This window comes from Corella eumyota, chromosome 6 (genome assembly GCF_963082875.1).
Source record: "Corella eumyota chromosome 6, kaCorEumy4.1, whole genome shotgun sequence".
In the NCBI taxonomy this organism is placed as follows: domain Eukaryota; kingdom Metazoa; phylum Chordata; class Ascidiacea; order Phlebobranchia; family Corellidae; genus Corella; species Corella eumyota.
In genome coordinates, this window is record NC_137495.1 from 12,140,339 (window position 1) to 12,158,733 (window position 18,395).

An 18,395-nucleotide genomic window follows, 5' to 3' on the forward strand; every position below is an offset into this window, starting at 1 on the left:
AAAACTCCGTTTCAAGAACGGGTAACTTACCTTATTCAAATAGAATGCCCGAACATGCCGGTCGACAAAACCAGTCTAAACGACCGAGCAAGGCGCTTGTCGCGTAAAGAATTTAAAGCGAAATGCAGGAGAAAACGACGCACGTTTTTACGACCACCTAACATAACTTACCCAGGCAGCAACATGTCCACATTTTTGCACCGATTTAGTCTGCGACTTGATTAAAAAAAACTCCGTTTCAAAAACGGGTAACTTACCTTATTCAAATAGAATGCCCGAACATGCCGGTCGACAAAACCAGTCTAAACGATCGAGCAAGGCGCTTGTCGCGTAAAGAATTTAAAGCGAAATGCAGGAGAAAACGACGCACGTTTTTACGACCCCCTAACAGCACAGGCCATGCGCTTACAACGATCGCACATTTCGCGATATTTTATGTACACGAACTTGTACCAAATTCTTATGCGACTAGTTTTGATTAAAAAAAACTCCGTTTCAAGAACGGGTAACTTACCTTATTCAAATAGAATGCCCAAACATGCCGGTCGACAAAACCAGTCTAAACGACCGAGCAAGGCGCTTGTCGCGTAAAGAATTTAAAGCGAAATGCAGGAGAAAACGACGCACGTTTTTACGACCACCTAACAGCACGGGCCATGCGCTTACAACGATCGCACATTTCGCGATATTTTATGTACACGCACTTGTACCAATTTCTTATGCGACTAGTTTTGATTAAAAAAAACTCCGTTTCAAGAACGGGTAACTTACCTTATTCAAATAGAATGCCCGAACATGCCGGGCGACAAAACCAGTCTAAACGACCGAGCAAGGCGCTTGTCGCGTAAAGAATTTAAAGCGAAATGCAGGAGAAAACGACGCACGTTTTTACGACCACCTAACAGCACGGGCCATGCGCTTACAACGATCGCACATTTCGCGATATTTTATGTACAGGCACTTGTACCAATTTCTTATGCGACTAGTTTTGATTAAAAAAAACTCCGTTTCAAGAACGGGTAACTTACCTTATTCAAATAGAATGCCCGAACATGCCGGTCGACAAAACCAGTCTAAACGACCGAGCAAGGCGCTTGTCGCGTAAAGAATTTAAAGCGAAATGCAGGAGAAAACGACGCACGTTTTTACGACCACCTAACAGCACGGGCCATGCGCTTACAACGATCGCACATTTCGCGATATTTTATGTACAGGCACTTAATCCAATTTCTTATGCGACTAGTTTTAATTAAAAAAAACTCCGTTTCAAGAACGGGTAACTTACCTTATTCAAATAGAATGCCCGAACATGCCGGTCGACAAAACCAGTCTAAACGACCGAGCAAGGCGCTTGTCGCGTAAAGAATTTAAAGCGAAATGCAGGAGAAAACGACGCACGTTTTTACGACCACCTAACAGCACGGGCCATGCGCTTACAACGATCGCACATTTCGCGATATTTTATGTACACGCACTTGTACCAATTTCTTATGCGACTAGTTTTGATTAAAAAAAACTCCGTTTCAAGAACGGGTAACTTACCTTATTCAAATAGAATGCCCGAACATGCCGGGCGACAAAACCAGTCTAAACGACCGAGCAAGGCGCTTGTCGCGTAAAGAATTTAAAGCGAAATGCAGGAGAAAACGACGCACGTTTTTACGACCACCTAACAGTACGAACCTTGTGCTTACAAGGCTCGCCCATTTCGCGATTCAAATTTGCAAAGTAGAGCCAGGCAACTTTATAATTAGCAACATTTGTGTTTAGTATGTAAAAAGGCGTCGACACAAGCTAACGGCGGCCTCCTGTGGCGCACAGGTCGCCGTTAATTAATTACTGCGGCGATAATTAGGGTGGCTGTGAACAGATACCCCGCTTCGAAAAACCGTCAACCTGTACACGGGGTGCGAAGCAACTATTGGAATAAAATGAATTAGCCAATAGCGGCCGCGAACAGAATGACAGACCGCGCGAATTCGATCGGATTCCGCCATTTTTGGGCATCGCTTCTCGGCCCCTAGGGCTAAGATCAAGTGTAGTATCTGTTCTTCTCAGTTGTAATACCTGGGACGCTAGGCATCGCCTAGCTCTTTGTATTATGCGGATTTTTGAATACAGAACGCGGAACTGAAGCTTGCTTCGTCCCGTTCACGGGTTGTCCTGGTATTGCACTACCTCCAGGCTCGGCCCACGATCCTGCTGCGGCAGGATTATCTATTATTACATCACTCTATATATACATAGCTTTTGTCACATTTTCGTTGTTTTCTTAGTTAACTTTTATTACAAATTGGTTGAGTAAGCTTATTTAGCGCTTTCATATCGTCTTAGGCAAAAATTAAACTAAGATTGCATGCACCCTAAGGCGACCGGCATAACTTACCCAGGCAGCAACATGTCCACATTTTTGCACCGATTTAGTCTGCGACTTGATTAAAAAAAAATCCGTTTCAAGAACGGGTAACTTACCTTATTCAAATAGAATGCCCGAACATGCCGGGCGACAAAACCAGTCTAAACGACCGAGCAAGGCGCTTGTCGCGTAAAGAATTTAAAGCGAAATGCAGGAGAAAACGACGCACGTTTTTACGACCACCTAACAGCACAGGCCATGCGCTTACAACGATCGCCCATTTCGCGATATTTTATGTACACGCACTTGTACCAATTTCTTATGCGACTTGTTTTGATTAAAAAAAACTCCGTTTCAAGAACGGGTAACTTACCTTATTCAAATAGAATGCCCGATTATGCCGGCCGACAAAACCAGTCTAAACGACCGAGCAAGGCGCTTGTCGCGTAAAGAATTTAAAGCGAAATGCAGGAGAAAACGACGCACGTTTTTACGACCACCTAACAGCACAGGCCATGCGCTTACAACGATCGCACATTTCGCGATATTTTATGTACAGGCACTTGTACCAATTTCTTATGCGACTAGTTTTGATTAAAAAAAACTCCGTTTCAAGAACGGGTAACTTACCTTATTCAAATAGAATGCCCGAACATGCCGGTCGACAAAACCAGTCTAAACGACCGAGCAAGGCGCTTGTCGCTTAAAGAATTTAAAGCGAAATGCAGGAGAAAACGACGCACGTTTTTACGACCACCTAACAGCACGGGCCATGCGCTTACAACGATCGCACATTTCGCGATATTTTATGTACAGGCACTTAATCCAATTTCTTATGCGACTAGTTTTAATTAAAAAAAACTCCGTTTCAAGAACGGGTAACTTACCTTATTCAAATAGAATGCCCGAACATGCCGGTCGACAAAACCAGTCTAAACGATCGAGCAAGGCGCTTGTCGCGTAAAGAATTTAAAGCGAAATGCAGGAGAAAACGACGCACGTTTTTACGACCCCCTAACAGCACAGGCCATGCGCTTACAACGATCGCACATTTCGCGATATTTTATGTACACGAACTTGTACCAAATTCTTATGCGACTAGTTTTGATTAAAAAAAACTCCCTTTCAAGAACGGGTAACTTACCTTATTCAAATAGAATGCCCGAACATGCCGGTCGACAAAACCAGTCTAAACGACCGAGCAAGGCGCTTGTCGCGTAAAGAATTTAAAGCGAAATGCAGGAGAAAACGACGCACGTTTTTACGACCCCCTAACAGCACAGGCCATGCGCTTACAACGATCGCACATTTCGCGATATTTTATGTACACGAACTTGTACCAAATTCTTATGCGACTAGTTTTGATTAAAAAAAACTCCGTTTCAAGAACGGGTAACTTACCTTATTCAAATAGAATGCCCGAACATGCCGGTCGACAAAACCAGTCTAAACGACCGAGCAAGGCGCTTGTCGCGTAAAGAATTTAAAGCGAAATGCAGGAGAAAACGACGCACGTTTTTACGACCACCTAACAGCACGGGCCATGCGCTTACAACGATCGCACATTTCGCGATATTTTATGTACAGGCACTTAATCCAATTTCTTATGCGACTAGTTTTAATTAAAAAAAACTCCGTTTCAAGAACGGGTAACTTACCTTATTCAAATAGAATGCCCGAACATGCCGGTCGACAAAACCAGTCTAAACGACCGAGCAAGGCGCTTGTCGCGTATAGAATTTAAAGCGAAATGCAGGAGAAAACGACGCACGTTTTTACGACCACCTAACAGCACGGGCCATGCGCTTACAACGATCGCACATTTCGCGATATTTTATGTACGTGCACTTGTACCAATTCTTATGCGACTAGTTTTGATTAAAAAAAACTCCGTTTCAAGAACGGGTAACTTACCTTATTCAAATAGAATGCCCGAACATGCCGCTCGACAAATCCAGTCTAAACGACCGAGCAAGACGCTTGTCGCGTAAAGAATTTAAAGCGAAATGCAGGAGAAAACGACGCACGTTTTTACGACCACCTAACAGCACGGGCCATGCGCTTACAACGATTGCACATTTCGCGATATTTTATGTACACGCACTTGTACCAATTTCTTATGCGACTTGTTTTGATTAAAAAAACAACCGTTTCAAGAACGGGTAACTTACCTTATTCAAATAGAATGCCCGAACATGCCGGGCGACAAAACCAGTCTAAACGACCGAGCAAGGCGCTTGTCGCGTAAAGAATTTAAAGCGAAATGCAGGAGAAAACGACGCACGTTTTTACGACCACCTAACAGCACAGGCCATGCGCTTACAACGATCGCCCATTTCGCGATATTTTATGTACACGCACTTGTACCAATTTCTTATGCGACTTGTTTTGATTAAAAAAAACTCCGTTTCAAGAACGGGTAACTTACCTTATTCAAATAGAATGCCCGAACATGCCGGCCGACAAAACCAGTCTAAACGACCGAGCAAGGCGCTTGTCGCGTAAAGAATTTAAAGCGAAATGCAGGAGAAAACGACGCACGTTTTTACGACCACCTAACAGCACGGGCCATGCGCTTACAACGATCGCACATTTCGCGATATTTTATGTACACGCACTTGTACCAATTTCTTATGCGACTAGTTTTGATTAAAAAAAACTCCGTTTCAAGAACGGGTAACTTACCTTATTCAAATAGAATGCCCGAACATGCCGGTCGACAAAACCAGTCTAAACGACCGAGCAAGGCGCTTGTCGCGTAAAGAATTTAAAGCGAAATGCAGGAGAAAACGACGCACGTTTTTACGACCACCTAACAGCACGGGCCATGCGCTTACAACGATCGCACATTTCGCGATATTTTATGTACAGGCACTTAATCCAATTTCTTATGCGACTAGTTTTAATTAAAAAAAACTCCGTTTCAAGAACGGGTAACTTACCTTATTCAAATAGAATGCCCGAACATGCCGGTCGACAAAACCAGTCTAAACGACCGAGCAAGGCGCTTGTCGCGTAAAGAATTTAAAGCGAAATGCAGGAGAAAACGACGCACGTTTTTACGACCACCTAACAGCACGGGCCATGCGCTTACAACGATCGCACATTTCGCGATATTTTATGTACACGCACTTGTACCAATTTCTTATGCGACTAGTTTTGATTAAAAAAAACTCCGTTTCAAGAACGGGTAACTTACCTTATTCAAATAGAATGCCCGAACATGCCGGGCGACAAAACCAGTCTAAACGACCGAGCAAGGCGCTTGTCGCGTAAAGAATTTAAAGCGAAATGCAGGAGAAAACGACGCACGTTTTTACGACCACCTAACAGTACGAACCTTGTGCTTACAAGGCTCGCCCATTTCGCGATTCAAATTTGCAAAGTAGAGCCAGGCAACTTTATAATTAGCAACATTTGTGTTTAGTATGTAAAAAGGCGTCGACACAAGCTAACGGCGGCCTCCTGTGGCGCACAGGTCGCCGTTAATTAATTACTGCGGCGATAATTAGGGTGGCTGTGAACAGATACCCCGCTTCGAAAAACCGTCAACCTGTACACGGGGTGCGAAGCAACTATTGGAATAAAATGAATTAGCCAATAGCGGCCGCGAACAGAATGACAGACCGCGCGAATTCGATCGGATTCTGCCATTTTTGGGCATCGCTTCTCGGCCCCTAGGGCTAAGATCAAGTGTAGTATCTGTTCTTCTCAGTTGTAATACCTGGGACGCTAGGCATCGCCTAGCTCTTTGTATTATGCGGATTTTTGAATACAGAACGCGGAACTGAAGCTTGCTTCGTCCCGTTCACGGGTTGTCCTGGTATTGCACTACCTCCAGGCTCGGCCCACGATCCTGCTGCGGCAGGATTATCTATTATTACATCACTCTATATATACATAGCTTTTGTCACATTTTCGTTGTTTTCTTAGTTAACTTTTATTACAAATTGGTTGAGTAAGCTTATTTAGCGCTTTCATATCGTCTTAGGCAAAAATTAAACTAAGATTGCATGCACCCTAAGGCGACCGGCATAACTTACCCAGGCAGCAACATGTCCACATTTTTGCACCGATTTAGTCTGCGACTTGATTAAAAAAAACTCCGTTTCAAAAACGGGTAACTTACCTTATTCAAATAGAATGCCCGAACATGCCGGTCGACAAAACCAGTCTAAACGATCGAGCAAGGCGCTTGTCGCGTAAAGAATTTAAAGCGAAATGCAGGAGAAAACGACGCACGTTTTTACGACCCCCTAACAGCACAGGCCATGCGCTTACAACGATCGCACATTTCGCGATATTTTATGTACACAAACTTGTACCAAATTCTTATGCGACTTGTTTTGATTAAAAAAAACTCCGTTTCAAGAACGGGTAACTTACCTTATTCAAATAGAATGCCCGAACATGCCGGCCGACAAAACCAGTCTAAACGACCGAGCAAGGCGCTTGTCGCGTAAAGAATTTAAAGCGAAATGCAGGAGAAAACGACGCACGTTTTTACGACCACCTAACAGCACAGGCCATGCGCTTACAACGATCGCACATTTCGCGATATTTTATGTACAGGCACTTGTACCAATTTCTTATGCGACTAGTTTTGATTAAAAAAAACTCCGTTTCAAGAACGGGTAACTTACCTTATTCAAATAGAATGCCCGAACATGCCGGTCGACAAAACCAGTCTAAACGACCGAGCAAGGCGCTTGTCGCTTAAAGAATTTAAAGCGAAATGCAGGAGAAAACGACGCACGTTTTTACGACCACCTAACAGCACGGGCCATGCGCTTACAACGATCGCACATTTCGCGATATTTTATGTACACGCACTTGTACCAATTTCTTATGCGACTAGTTTTGATTAAAAAAAACTCCGTTTCAAGAACGGGTAACTTACCTTATTCAAATAGAATGCCCGAACATGCCGGGCGACAAAACCAGTCTAAACGACCGAGCAAGGCGCTTGTCGCGTAAAGAATTTAAAGCGAAATGCAGGAGAAAACGACGCACGTTTTTACGACCACCTAACAGTACGAACCTTGTGCTTACAAGGCTCGCCCATTTCGCGATTCAAATTTGCAAAGTAGAGCCAGGCAACTTTATAATTAGCAACATTTGTGTTTAGTATGTAAAAAGGCGTCGACACAAGCTAACGGCGGCCTCCTGTGGCGCACAGGTCGCCGTTAATTAATTACTGCGGCGATAATTAGGTTGGCTGTGAACAGATACGCCGCTTCGAAAAACCGTCAACCTGTACACGGGGTGCGAAGCAACTATTGGAATAAAATGAATTAGCCAATAGCGGCCGCGAACAGAATGACAGACCGCGCGAATTCGATCGGATTCCGCCATTTTTGGGCATCGCTTCTCGGCCCCTAGGGCTAAGATCAAGTGTAGTGACGTCGTTGGCACTATTGCTGGATCTAAGGCCCAAAGACTGAGAAGCGATCACGCCAGATGAAAGTATGCTCACATTGCTGACATTCACTTTCACTCAGCACTTTGCACTTTGCACACATGTTATGCATTGTTTGCCCGCTGAAATCTGGTACATGGCTAGCAGCTCACAAGCGAAAGCAGCCACAGCAATCGGAAAGGGTTTCGTGAAATTTTTCCCGCCGATTGCAAAGTGGTTTTGCCAAGCTAAGTGATTAAGCTCTAGTCGCTGGGTGTGGCTTGGTGTTAAAACCTTCCAACCACGATAGCTATGCGCCCTTCAACCCACACAGCTTCATTACGTTTGCTAACTGTGCTGGGGGTAGTATTACACTACAACCTTTTTCAACCACCAGGGGTTGTAAAAGGCCTCTGGTGAGGACATGCTTTACAGCAATCCCTTTATTGGGATGTCAAATACGGCTTGCCGTAGTCACCACCCCCTCTGTTCTTCTCAGTTGTAATACCTGGGACGCTAGGCATCGCCTAGCTCTTTGTATTATGCGGATTTTTGAATACAGAACGCGGAACTGAAGCTTGCTTCGTCCCGTTCACGGGTTGTCCTGGTATTGCACTACCTCCAGGCTCGGCCCACGATCCTGCTGCGGCAGGATTATCTATTATTACATCACTCTATATATACATAGCTTTTGTCACATTTTCGTTGTTTTCTTAGTTAACTTTTATTACAAATTGGTTGAGTAAGCTTATTTAGCGCTTTCATATCGTCTTAGGCAAAAATTAAACTAAGATTGCATGCACCCTAAGGCGACCGGCATAACTTACCCAGGCAGCAACATGTCCACATTTTTGCACCGATTTAGTCTGCGACTTGATTAAAAAAAACTCCGTTTCAAAAACGGGTAACTTACCTTATTCAAATAGAATGCCCGAACATGCCGGTCGACAAAACCAGTCTAAACGATCGAGCAAGGCGCTTGTCGCGTAAAGAATTTAAAGCGAAATGCAGGAGAAAACGACGCACGTTTTTACGACCCCCTAACAGCACAGGCCATGCGCTTACAACGATCGCACATTTCGCGATATTTTATGTACACGAACTTGTACCAAATTCTTATGCGACTTGTTTTGATTAAAAAAAACTCCGTTTCAAGAACGGGTAACTTACCTTATTCAAATAGAATGCCCGAACATGCCGGCCGACAAAACCAGTCTAAACGACCGAGCAAGGCGCTTGTCGCGTAAAGAATTTAAAGCGAAATGCAGGAGAAAACGACGCACGTTTTTACGACCACCTAACAGCACAGGCCATGCGCTTACAACGATCGCACATTTCGCGATATTTTATGTACAGGCACTTGTAGCAATTTCTTATGCGACTAGTTTTGATTAAAAAAAACTCCGTTTCAAGAACGGGTAACTTACCTTATTCAAATAGAATGCCCGAACATGCCGGTCGACAAAACCAGTCTAAACGACCGAGCAAGGCGCTTGTCGCTTAAAGAATTTAAAGCGAAATGCAGGAGAAAACGACGCACGTTTTTACGACCACCTAACAGCACGGGCCATGCGCTTACAACGATCGCACATTTCGCGATATTTTATGTACACGCACTTGTACCAATTTCTTATGCGACTAGTTTTGATTAAAAAAAACTCCGTTTCAAGAACGGGTAACTTACCTTATTCAAATAGAATGCCCGAACATGCCGGGCGACAAAACCAGTCTAAACGACCGAGCAAGGCGCTTGTCGCGTAAAGAATTTAAAGCGAAATGCAGGAGAAAACGACGCACGTTTTTACGACCACCTAACAGTACGAACCTTGTGCTTACAAGGCTCGCCCATTTCGCGATTCAAATTTGCAAAGTAGAGCCAGGCAACTTTATAATTAGCAACATTTGTGTTTAGTATGTAAAAAGGCGTCGACACAAGCTAACGGCGGCTTCCTGTGGCGCACAGGTCGCCGTTAATTAATTACTGCGGCGATAATTAGGGTGGCTGTGAACAGATACCCCGCTTCGAAAAACCGTCAACCTGTACACGGGGTGCGAAGCAACTATTGGAATAAAATGAATTAGCCAATAGCGGCCGCGAACAGAATGACAGACCGCGCGAATTCGATCGGATTCCGCCATTTTTGGGCATCGCTTCTCGGCCCCTAGGGCTAAGATCAAGTGTAGTATCTGTTCTTCTCAGTTGTAATACCTGGGACGCTAGGCATCGCCTAGCTCTTTGTATTATGCGGATTTTTGAATACAGAACGCGGAACTGAAGCTTGCTTCGTCCCGTTCACGGGTTGTCCTGGTATTGCACTACCTCCAGGCTCGGCCCACGATCCTGCTGCGGCAGGATTATCTATTATTACATCACTCTATATATACATAGCTTTTGTCACATTTTCGTTGTTTTCTTAGTTAACTTTTATTACAAATTGGTTGAGTAAGCTTATTTAGCGCTTTCATATCGTCTTAGGCAAAAATAAAACTAAGATTGCATGCACCCTAAGGCGACCGGCATAACTTACCCAGGCAGCAACATGTCCACATTTTTGCACCGATTTAGTCTGCGACTTGATTAAAAAAAACTCCGTTTCAAAAACGGGTAACTTACCTTATTCAAATAGAATGCCCGAACATGCCGGTCGACAAAACCAGTCTAAACGATCGAGCAAGGCGCTTGTCGCGTAAAGAATTTAAAGCGAAATGCAGGAGAAAACGACGCACGTTTTTACGACCCCCTAACAGCACAGACCATGCGCTTACAACGATCGCACATTTCGCGATATTTTATGTACACGAACTTGTACCAAATTCTTATGCGACTAGTTTTGATTAAAAAAAACTCCGTTTCAAGAACGGGTAACTTACCTTATTCAAATAGAATGCCCGAACATGCCGGTCGACAAAACCAGTCTAAACGACCGAGCAAGGCGCTTGTCGCGTAAAGAATTTAAAGCGAAATGCAGGAGAAAACGACGCACGTTTTTACGACCACCTAACAGCACGGGCCATGCGCTTACAACGATCGCACATTTCGCGATATTTTATGTACACGCACTTGTACCAATTTCTTATGCGACTAGTTTTGATTAAAAAAAACTCCGTTTCAAGAACGGGTAACTTACCTTATTCAAATAGAATGCCCGAACATGCCGGTCGACAAAACCAGTCTAAACGACCGAGCAAGGCGCTTGTCGCGTAAAGAATTTAAAGCGAAATGCAGGAGAAAACGACGCACGTTTTTACGACCACCTAACAGCACGGGCCATGCGCTTACAACGATCGCACATTTCGCGATATTTTATGTACAGGCACTTAATCCAATTTCTTATGCGACTAGTTTTAATTAAAAAAAACTCCGTTTCAAGAACGGGTAACTTACCTTATTCAAATAGAATGCCCGAACATGCCGGTCGACAAAACCAGTCTAAACGACCGAGCAAGGCGCTTGTCGCGTAAAGAATTTAAAGCGAAATGCAGGAGAAAACGACGCACGTTTTTACGACCACCTAACAGCACGGGCCATGCGCTTACAACGATCGCACATTTCGCGATATTTTATGTACACGCACTTGTACCAATTTCTTATGCGACTAGTTTTGATTAAAAAAAACTCCGTTTCAAGAACGGGTAACTTACCTTATTCAAATAGAATGCCCGAACATGCCGGGCGACAAAACCAGTCTAAACGACCGAGCAAGGCGCTTGTCGCGTAAAGAATTTAAAGCGAAATGCAGGAGAAAACGACGCACGTTTTTACGACCACCTAACAGTACGAACCTTGTGCTTACAAGGCTCGCCCATTTCGCGATTCAAATTTGCAAAGTAGAGCCAGGCAACTTTATAATTAGCAACATTTGTGTTTAGTATGTAAAAAGGCGTCGACACAAGCTAACGGCGGCCTCCTGTGGCGCACAGGTCGCCGTTAATTAATTACTGCGGCGATAATTAGGGTGGCTGTGAACAGATACCCCGCTTCGAAAAACCGTCAACCTGTACACGGGGTGCGAAGCAACTATTGGAATAAAATGAATTAGCCAATCGCGGCCGCGAACAGAATGACAGACCGCGCGAATTCGATCGGATTCTGCCATTTTTGGGCATCGCTTCTCGGCCCCTAGGACACGAAAAGAAAAAGACTATCTCTCTCTCTCTCATTTGAAGAAAACATCACGAACAGTATTGTACGCAACACCACTACTCTCGTCCACGTGGGAAGAATTTCCGGGCAAGTGAATTGCTCTGCAAAAATAACATCAAATTTACAGGCAGGCGAACTGTTCTATACTTGCGGGATTTTGGATTTCCGGGCAAGCGAATTGCTCTAAAAACCAATTTATATAAAGGAAATCCAAACCAACACCGGAAATTCTTCTTACAACTGCCACGTGGACAAAGAAGACATACCATACCATCGTAAAAAGTGAGTGGTGTTGCTAATTTACATTGAGAGAGTTTTCTTGGGGTCGTGTTTGGCGAAGTTTTTAAAATTTTATTTTCCATTTTAAATTTTTAATTAAACGGCAAATTTAAAATCGGTTTGCGGACTGGCCGCATCAAATATTTTAAGATTCTGCATATAATCGTGGTGTTTTTATTCGATTTTGGAGTGTTGGGGCCGTGTTTGTTTTATTTTGGTGCTGGATTTGTTCCAAATTGTGCTCGTTCCGCTTGACCCATTTAATTTCGTACAGCGTGAAATTTTTCGGTAAATTTCCACTGTGACGTGGCGTCAGTGAAGCGCACATCAGTTCTCTTTTACAACGTAAAACGTGCGTCGCCTTTTTTTGCGCGGTGCTCCTTTTTGGCGGTCTTGTTTTGGTTAAAATCGGATTTGACTTTGTTTTGTGCCTGTTAATGTTTAACTGTTAAAAGTTGACGTTCTTCCAGCTTTATTTTAATTTTTACTTTTGATAATACCGGTGTTTTATTTATTTGCTTCGCACAGTTAACAGTGGTTCTGTTCCGCTTCGTTCACTCACAGTTTGGGCGTGTTGGTTTTTCTTGATTGTGACGTGAGGCAAGTGAAGCGTGAATCAGCTGTTGTCGCTCTCCTTTTTTATAACAGTGCAAGCATTGTATTATTAAACGTCTACCCTAATATTTTAGATTTAATGCTTTAAAAATATTTTTATTTGTTTTTACTACAACGTTGCCTTAATATACCTTATTCAATAATATTCTGTTTTTTGTTTTGTGAAGTAAAAATTGGACCTTTGTGTATAAAGTACAAAAGACCACAAACAGTAGTTTCTTATTTTTATTGACCATTTTACACTGTTACTGTTTTTTACTATTAATATTACCTCTTGTTTGCCAACAATTACTGCCTCTATTTTATTGTATTTTTAGATATGGCCTTGCCGAAACCTGCTGGGGATGCCAACGACAGAATTACCGTCTGTTATAGTGGCGTTGGGGCGACCAGGTTTGCTTGTCCAGTGTCGAGTTGTGCTGCACCACAGACTACGTTGCAGTCCTTAAAAAGACATCTTACCAGCTGTCATGGCTGGAAGGGCTGTAACGTACCTGTGCATGCCGTTTGCAATAAATGCAAATTGACATTCACAGGGCCCACTCTTAGATCGGTGCAGCGTCACTACTCGTCGTGCGCCGCTCCACTGGCTTGCTCTCCTCAAGTCCCTATTAAACCCTTCTCATGTCCAACGTGTGCGTCCAGGTGGTTAACTGTGAAATCAGCACGTAGACATTACCATCAAGCCCATCCTGGTGCGCCATCTCTTCCTTATTCGGCTTTTGCTCCTGGCAGTGCAGGGAAATCTATGCTCTGCCAGAAGCAGGCCGTCGCGGGGGGAGAAGCCATAGCCGCTGTTCGATTAACCTACGGCGGCATTAATACCAGCTATGCATGCCACTACAGCGACTGTGTAAAACACCAGAATGGGTTCGGAAGAGTGCGAGCACTTGTCCAACATCTTAAGACTGTCCATAATTACAAAAATGTCAAACTTGACGTAACATGCAACAGATGTCACTGCATGGTGGACCAGGGCACGAGTTCAATATTGAAAGCAGCACAGCATTGGAGAAGTTGTGGTAGGAATGAGGACTCTCCGGCTCCTACTCGACCTCAAGGAGCCGAGGGCAGAGGGAGAATTTCAAAAATAACAAAAATTAACAAATTTTTCTCTCCTCTGTCGTCCGCACCACTTCAGCCATCTTCTTCAATGCTGTCGCCAATTGAACCCCATATCATTCTATCTCCGATCCCCATGCAGTGCTCGTTGACACCATCGTTTATGGACAGTCTTAGCCCGAATCACATGAGTTTATCCCCACCAAAATTACAGCCATTGGTTTTGCCCCCGCCATCTTCACCGGGTAAGTATCTAACACCGCCACCAAAACTAACTTATGCCCAGGTAGTGAAGTTACCGTTACTATCAAAGTCACTTCCAAATATGACTTTTTATAATACAAATTTTCCCGAAGATATGTATATGAACATCTCAAGCATATCTTCCCTAAATAATTCGGTCACATGTCAAAATTCAGTTGTAACGGTAACTTCCCTACAGGAAGCACCACTTATACCAAAACCTCTTGAAAACAACGCCCAAACCCAGATTACTCACCAGCCCATTCCATTGGCATTGCCTCCTGTTGTCCAAAGTGTCTTTGGCTCCGCTGCGGAATGCTTGGCCGAGTGTGGCCCCGCGCTGAGTGACATCATTCTCAGTTGCGAGTCTTCATTCGACTTTGTTCGGTTCTGCACTGAGCTTGAGGCATGGACTCAGGCCGTCGCTGGTTCTGTAAGTCGGCGTAAACCCGCCCCCCGTTACAATCGTGGCGCCAAAATCCGCTCGGTCTGTAACAGGGTGTCGGGGCGTAGACCAAAACGAAAGAATGGTCTACGCGAGGCCTTCTGGAGAGACCAGAGGGGGACCGTCAGAAAATTAACGGAGGGCAAGGGCGCTGACTTAAGATGCCGTATTGATTTAGCTATTCTGGAGGAGCGCTTCAGCTCCGATCTTAAGTCGGCGCCCGGTGAATGTAATCGACTCCCCCCCTGGATGGACGCTCAGCTGCTTAACTTGAGAGAGTCTTCGGATGCCCAGGGCTCTGACGGTGGGGCTAGTATTTCGGCGTTGGAGGTAGAGTCGGTCCTCCAAACTCTTAACACCGCTTCTGCTCCTGGGTCGGACCGCCTTTCTTATGGGTTCTGGAAGAGGCTAGATCCCAAGGGCAAGCTCTTGGCTAGACTTTTCGAGACCTGTAGAATCGCGCGCTCGGTTCCGGAGCAGTGGCGGTCCTCGAGTGTTACCCTTATTGTTAAAAATGCTGAGGGTGACCTTAAGGACGTTTCGAACTGGAGACCGATTTCTATCTGCAGAACCATTTATAAGATTTACGCCGCAGTGCTAGCTCGCCGTCTACAGCGCTGGGCTGCAAATTGTGGTGCGCTCTCGTCCGAGCAAAAGGGTTTTCGTCCAATGGAGGGGACGTTTGAACACGTATTCATGCTTGATGCGGCGCAGGCTGATTCTAAGGCTTCCAACCAGAGTTTATATACCATCTGGTTGGACCTTAAGAACGCCTTTGGCAGTATTCATCATGACTGTATTCCTGCGGTCCTTAACAGATTTGGAGCGCCTCGGTACCTGGTCGAGGTCATAACGGACATCTACTCCCGTAATGTCTGTCGCATCCGAGGATCCTCGGGCGTTACGGGTGAGATTCCAGTTGGGAGGGGAGTCCGCCAGGGCTGCCCTTTGTCCGGTCTGATATTCGACCTGGTGGCTGAGGTACTTATTCGTGGGGTCAAGTCTGTTGGCTCTGCGGGGTACAGGTTTTCGTCAGCTCCAGAAGTTAGGCCACAGATTTTGGCTTATGCTGACGATGCTTGCCTGATTTCGTCTAACCGCGATCAGGCTCAAAGTCAGCTTCAAGTCTGTGAAGAGTTTGCTCAATGGGCTGCTCTGAAGTTTAACCCCCGCAAGTGCCGAGCGATGACCTGGAAGCTTGTGGGCCGCCGGCGGGTGAGAGACCCGGATCCCTTTCTCTTATCGGGAGAGGAGATTCGGGTTCTCGAGCCATGCGAGGTTTACAAGTATTTGGGAATTCGCTCGGGTTACGGGGCGGGGTCGCGGGCTTCAGAGTGTGTCCTGGAGGATACTCTTAGCCGGGTGGAGAAGCTTTTTAGATCAAAGCTAACTCCCCACCAAAAACTTCTGGCGCTCAAGAGGTTTGTGCTTCCTCGAGTCGGGTTCACCCTAAGAATGCGCCAGTTTCCAAAAGCAAAATTGCATCGATTCGACCAGCAAGTCCGGCATTGCGTCAGGATTGCCTTTGGGTTGCCAAAGCGGGCGGCATCAGCATTTTTTTATACACCAATGGGATGCGGGGGTTTGGGTATAACATCAATCGCAACTGATGGCGACATCATGGCCACCACGCAGGCCTTTAAAATGCTGACCTCGCCCGATCCTGACGTGGCTGCCGTTGCACTTGCGCAGGTGAAATTGCTTTCTGGTAATCTGGCGCGATCTGCGGATGTGAACCTAGAGCAGTGTGCCTCTTTCCTGAGTGGGGGGCCTGTTTGCGGTAGATCTGACAAATCTGGTGCGGGCATGGGTCGCGGCTTGTTTGCATATGTTCGCAAGGCGTCGCCCAGGCTTCGCACTAGATTTCTTGTCTCCGCTGACGGCCAGCTTTGCGTTGAGGTGAACGGGTCAAAATTAACAAACAAAAATAGAAAAATACTTACTCGTTCCCTTCACCAAGCCCAGAACACCCTCTGGAAAGAGCAGTGGGCGGCCCTTCCTGATGCTGGAAAGACCGTAACCGCCCACTCAGCATACTCCCACTCGAACCACTGGGTCAAAAATCCGGCATTACTTCCGACTCATGTATACTCATTCGGCATCAAGGCTCGCCAAAACCTTCTTCCAGTTAAAAAAGTGCGAGCTCGGTTTCACAAACCACCTGAGGGAATCAAATGCTGCCGCTGCGGACGTGAGGAGGAGACCCTCCCTCATGTCCTTAACAACTGCAAACCAGTCATGCCCGCTATCCGAGAAAGGCATGACTCCATCATGAGGGAGGTACTACGCCACATACCAGCTGGGAGGTTTTCCAAGATTTCGGTGGACGCTGTCTGTGAGGAGCACGCGGCGGTCTCTGGCAGCAATCTCCGGCCCGACCTGATATTAAGGGGGAGGGGCGGAATTGTTGTCGTTGACTTTGCCTGCCCTTTTGACAACGGACCCGATGCCCTTGCCGCAGCTAACGACCGGAAGCACGTCAAATATTCAAACCTTGTGCGCAACATCTCCATGGCTACCGGGCAGCCAGTCAAATTTCACTCCTTTATAATTGGGTCGCTCGGTAGTTACGCTCAGGGCAACAACTTGACCCTGAGCTCCATGGGGATTTCCGGTCGGGAGCAAGCCGAAGTTGCGAAAAATGTATGCACTTTGGCTATCAAGGGTAGCCAACAAGTCTGGCAATCTTGGTGTCGGGGCATCTCCGAGGCAATAAACAGAAATTAATCGATCCTGTTTTACGTGGCCTTGCCCTTTGAACAATTTAAACAATCAATGTTTTTTTTCCTTTTGCTCACCTTAACAAGGACAAGGCTACAACGCCTCGAAGAACTCAATGCGAGCAGCACCTTGCCGCACTTAACTTGTTAAACACTATGCAGATTTTTCTTTTAGTTTTTTGTTTTGTAATTTTATAACTGATCGCACTTATATCGCACTTTTTGTAATGTTTATTTCTTTTATTATATACTCGCAAAAATCCCTCAATTAAAAACCTAAATAATTTTATCACCCCCAGTAGGGGAGGCCCTTTTACGAAAATAATTATTTTTCTCAGAAAAATTATTGTTGGCAAACTTCTTTTATTGCAAATAAAACGAAGGTTCAGTAAAAAGTCTGTTCTTCTCAGTTGTAATACCTGGGACGCTAGGCATCGCCTAGCTCTTTGTATTATGCGGATTTTTGAATACAGAACGCGGAACTGAAGCTTGCTTCGTCCCGTTCACGGGTTGTCCTGGTATTGCACTACCTCCAGGCTCGGCCCACGATCCTGCTGCGGCAGGATTATCTATTATTACATCACTCTATATATACATAGCTTTTGTCACATTTTCGTTGTTTTCTTAGTTAACTTTTATTACAAATTGGTTGAGTAAGCTTATTTAGCGCTTTCATATCGTCTTAGGCAAAAATTAAACTAAGATTGCATGCACCCTAAGGCGACCGGCATAACTTACCCAGGCAGCAACATGTCCACATTTTTGCACCGATTTAGTCTGCGACTTGATTAAAAAAAACTCCGTTTCAAAAACGGGTAACTTACCTTATTCAAATAGAATGCCCGAACATGCCGGTCGACAAAACCAGTCTAAACGATCGAGCAAGGCGCTTGTCGCGTAAAGAATTTAAAGCGAAATGCAGGAGAAAACGACGCACGTTTTTACGACCCCCTAACAGCACAGGCCATGCGCTTACAACGATCGCACATTTCGCGATATTTTATGTACACGAACTTGTACCAAATTCTTATGCGACTAGTTTTGATTAAAAAAAACTCCGTTTCAAGAACGGGTAACTTACCTTATTCAAATAGAATGCCCGAACATGCCGGTCGACAAAACCAGTCTAAACG

General features: G+C 45.0%; 5 non-coding genes across 5 annotated transcripts; all 5 read left to right on the forward strand.

The window, feature by feature from the left end:
• The first annotated feature begins 2,005 nt into the window (after positions 1–2,005).
• Positions 2,006–2,200, forward strand: LOC145757234 (U2 spliceosomal RNA). The gene has a single exon (XR_014285289.1). It is a non-coding gene; the product is annotated as a U2 spliceosomal RNA (small nuclear RNA).
• Positions 2,201–6,018: 3,818 nt separating this feature from the next.
• On the forward strand, positions 6,019–6,213 carry LOC145757235 (U2 spliceosomal RNA). The gene has a single exon (XR_014285290.1). It is a non-coding gene; the product is annotated as a U2 spliceosomal RNA (small nuclear RNA).
• Positions 6,214–8,191: 1,978 nt separating this feature from the next.
• On the forward strand, positions 8,192–8,395 carry LOC145757273 (U2 spliceosomal RNA). Its single transcript, XR_014285325.1, has one exon. It is a non-coding gene; the product is annotated as a U2 spliceosomal RNA (small nuclear RNA).
• Positions 8,396–9,901: 1,506 nt separating this feature from the next.
• Positions 9,902–10,096, forward strand: LOC145757236 (U2 spliceosomal RNA). Its single transcript, XR_014285291.1, has one exon. It is a non-coding gene; the product is annotated as a U2 spliceosomal RNA (small nuclear RNA).
• A 7,519-nt stretch (positions 10,097–17,615) lies between these two features.
• LOC145757255 (U2 spliceosomal RNA) lies at positions 17,616–17,814 on the forward strand. The gene has a single exon (XR_014285308.1). It is a non-coding gene; the product is annotated as a U2 spliceosomal RNA (small nuclear RNA).
• The last annotated feature ends 581 nt before the right edge of the window (positions 17,815–18,395 follow it).